A 4,234-nucleotide genomic window follows, 5' to 3' on the forward strand; every position below is an offset into this window, starting at 1 on the left:
GGTGGGTGTTTGTTGCCACCTGGTTGATAGGTGATTGCTGCCTATATTTATATATATGTTGGTGGTCTTCTGTCTTTTTTTATTCGGTTTTGTGGGGGGGTTCAGACTACTTTTGCCAGTATTCCTGAGCTCATTGATTTTCTTATGGTTTCCAATGGGAAAGCCTTCAGTTCCCTGGCCAGGTGCACTGTCAGTCTGTTTGTGTAGTGCAATCTGTTTGTGTATGACTTTTGGAGGTGTGTTGTGAATTGTTGTGAATTGTTTTATAAATGTTTTTGGAATGTTTTTTCAAAATGTGGGTTGCTGGTTGGCTTGTTCCCCCTGACAACCACCCAGCCCTCCAAGAGGTAGAATGGGGGGGGAGGGGCTCATTCAGATGTGGGTGACAGTGCGTAATGCCTCTCCCCCAAGCAGTTTCCCACTGAAACCCTCATGTTTCCTACCCAAGTACTGTTTGTGCAGTGCCACATCTGGCTTTTGGAAGTGTACTGTGAATTGTTGTGAATTGTTTTATAAATGTTTTTGGAAAGTTTTTCAAAATGGGGGTTGCTGTTCAGCTTGCTCCCTCCTCCCCCTCCAAGAAGTGGAAGGTGGGGGGCTCATTCAGGTGTGGGTGACGGTGCAAAATGCCCCCCTCCTGCAAACCACTCACAGTCTGGAAAAGCAGCAAACCCCTATCCCAGTCCGAATTTCCTCCCCCTTTTCCCTAACCGTCCCCTGATCATCCCTCCTTCTGCCCCCCATCTTCAATATCACGCACCCCTGTAGACAGATACAGTTTTCAAAGTGTAAAAAAAATAATGGATTTATTTTAGAAGAAAGCACTCCCTAGGGGTTGTTGTCAGCAATGTGTCCTGCAAGACAATCACACACGAGGGCCACCTGACCAGCCTTTCCTTGAGGATATCTCCTCAGTTCCTGTGCTGCTACTCCATATTTCTGTTGTCTTCCCACCTCCTGTTGCACTGCTTGTTTCCATATGTCTTTGAAAACCTCTAGTCAGCTGTTGCAGATATTGTGCAGCACACAGGCTGCCACAATCAAAGATGTTAGATTTTCTTCATCTGTGTCAAAACAGCATGTAAGCGCCCTCCATCGTCCTTTCAGTTGGCCAAACACACATTCCACAGCCATCCTGCAACTGGTGAGGTGATAGTGAAAGCCAGCTTTTACGGGTTGGTGACATTCCCTAAAGAAGGCTTCATGAGCCAGGGCTTTAGAGGGTAGGCAGCATCTGCTAATATAACAGGCGACACCACAGATCACTCTCTCCTCCATGCCAGGTGCATACTATCCTTTCTCCATGAGGTCAGCCAGAGGTGAGTTTCGGAACATGCACACATCATGCGTGCTGCTGGCCCACCCCATAAAAATGTTCGTGAACCAGCCCCGGTGGTCTACCAGAGCTTGTAGGATCACAGAGACATATCCTTTCCTGTTTGTGTAAAGCCTCCCACCCTCTGCAGGGCACAGCACTGGGACGTGAGTGCTGTCTAAAGCCCCGATGCAGTTCGGGAACCCCTTCTCATTAAAGCCATCTGTGACTTGCTGTGGATTCGCCAGGCAGATTAATTTGTGAGAAGCGATGACCTTAAGCAGCTGGCATACCTCATGAGTCATCTCTCCCACCATGCAGGCAATCATGACAAACTGGTTGGCAATGTAGCAGAGGCTGGATGGCCATTGCAACCTCCTTGTCTGGTGGGATGGCCCAACATGTTTTTGTCCTGCCTCATGATGTGTTGGCCCAGCATCAAGACAATATGGTAGAACGTCTTCCTTTTCATTTGGAACTTCTGCAGCCACCGTGAGCTGTTACAAGTGATCAGGATGATTTGTTCCCACCAGTGTGAGCTGCTCTCACAGGCCCACACCATGCAGATTCTGCTGGTCCTCCTCAGGTTTCTCAATAGAGCCTGGTCAGATTCCACTTGTTTGCTTTGCATTCTCCTGAGTACCTATTGTGTCTTCTTAACGTTAAAGCAGGAACACAACAAATTGCCACTGAACAGTGTAGTGTCCTCTTTCTACTGAAGAGTTCCAGCAGTAATCACCAGTAAAACAGCATTTCCAGTACTGCGTCCTCCTTCTCCTTTATTATGTCCTCATGGTCTATGTCATCCATCATGTTGCGTACTTCATCCTCATTCTCCATTTTGCCCTCTCCCACATCTGTACCAAGCAGGGTGACAGGGATTGTGTGTGTGTGGTTGGTGGTTGGTCTGGAGCTTGGTGTAGCTGCTTTTTCAAACTTCACCCCAGCTTCCCGTGGCATTGTGCCTTTTGCACAAGCTTTGCAGCCACTGGTGTTATGATGTAATCAAGCTTGCAAACAAAAAAAAATGTTTTGCCTACTCCTCTTCTGACTATTCAAAATGTTTGCCAGTTTAAGGGAAAACATAAGCCTGTGATTCTGTAATGAAATTATTTTGCATAAGCACACAGTTATAAATTATTTTTGCAACATTCCTAGTCATTGAGCAGCCATCCCAAAGTACAATGGCCTTATTTATCCCATCACCAGGTCTTTTTTGTTGTTAACTGTGGGTGCTTCATCACCTTTGGGTGTTTTGAAGCTCACAGGTAATGACTTCAAATCCTTGGAATTTTCCCAGACTCTCCTGCAAGCACAGCCTGAGTACGAAGTTGCCCCCCGCCAAAAAAAAACAAAAAAATTGCCAGTCCCTTTCACAAATCAGTTGTGACCACCAACTGCTTCACCATGTCTCAGAAAACCAAGACCAGCAGTATGATGGAGCTGATGGCCCAGGAGGCTAATATCTCCAATGCCCATGGACCCAACTGGAGCTAGGAAGAACTGGAGGACTTAATCAACATTTGGTCAGAGAAAAGGATCACAGACAGGCTGGAGAGTAGGAGGAATAAGCCTGTTTATGCTGCGATCACAAAAGGCATGCAGGCACGAGCACACAATCATGACTGGACCCAGGTCCAGTGCAACATCAAGTCCCTGAGATCAGCATTTTAAAGAACCAAAGATGCAAACTCTCATTCTGGGGCAGATCACCCACTGCCCCATTCTATGAGAAGCTGTCCATTATTCTCTCCAGGGATGTGAGTGACAACCCAGCTTTGGAGACTTTCAGCACTGGAGTTGGGCTGGAGGTGCAGGTGGAAGAGGAGGCAGTGGCAGCGGCAGCAGCCCCTGCTGAGACTGAAACCATCGTGTCTCAGCTGTTCAGAGATTTCTCCCTGTTCCCAGATGGCCGGTGGCAGGAAGAATCATCCTTACAGTTATTGCCACTTAGCCCCTCCGTTCCATGGAGTAGCAAGGATGATGAATCAGAGGAGATGTGGGGGGCAGGAAGAAATATCATCTGCTGGACCTGGTAGGTCTCTTGTAATGTGCCTCTTGCCACTGCCAGGCAACTCCTGGGTCTTGCTGGTTGGGTTTGGGGGCCCGGGTGGGAGGGGGAGAAATTCATGTGTTGTCGTTGGTGGGTCGCCATGTTTTTTTGGTGGTGGTGCAGGCCGGCTAATTATTTGCTTTAATTAATATTTTGCAGCTAGCATGGGCAGTGGCAGCCATGGATCTGTTCCTCCCAGAGCAGCAAGTACTCATAAGTTTTGGGCAGTACAAGTGGTGCCTCAGTTTTGCAGGGTCTGTTTTAGTGCCTGCCGGGATTTTGTGCACAGCATGGGGGGGGGTGTATACTTTCCTCCTTTTGGGGGGAAGCCAACCATTGCTTTTTTCTTTGTTTATCAGCTGCCGTGACCCATGGCCACTGGGAATGGTACTCCACTCACACTTCAGCAGAAGGCTGCAGAGATTTTTTACAGCAAACAGAAACAGTCCTGTGAAATCTTGAAGTTTTGGCAGAGTCCTCAGTATCCAGAGTGCAACAGGATGAACTCCATGATTCAATGCGTAAGGACCATGCCATCCTTGAGGAAGTGTGAGACACCTTGAGGAATTTGAAAGACACAGTCGACAAATCCAGTGCTGACTTACAGAGTTCACATGACATTTTCAAGGAGGCCTTGCAGAACTACCTAAAAAATGAATGGGTATGATCATAGAATCATAGAATCAATGAGTCAGAAGGGACCTAGACAGATCATCAAGTCCGACCCCCTGCCATGGGCAGGAATGAGCACTGGGGGTGGGAGGGGTCATAAGACCCCAGCCAGGTGCCTGTCCAGTCTCCTCTTGAAGATTTCCAGGGAAGGTGAGAGCACCACCTCTCTGGGGAGCCTATTCCAGTCTCTGGCC

This window comes from Crocodylus porosus, unplaced genomic scaffold (genome assembly GCF_001723895.1).
Source record: "Crocodylus porosus isolate Cpor-Errol unplaced genomic scaffold, CroPor_comp1, whole genome shotgun sequence".
Classification (NCBI taxonomy): domain Eukaryota; kingdom Metazoa; phylum Chordata; order Crocodylia; family Crocodylidae; genus Crocodylus; species Crocodylus porosus.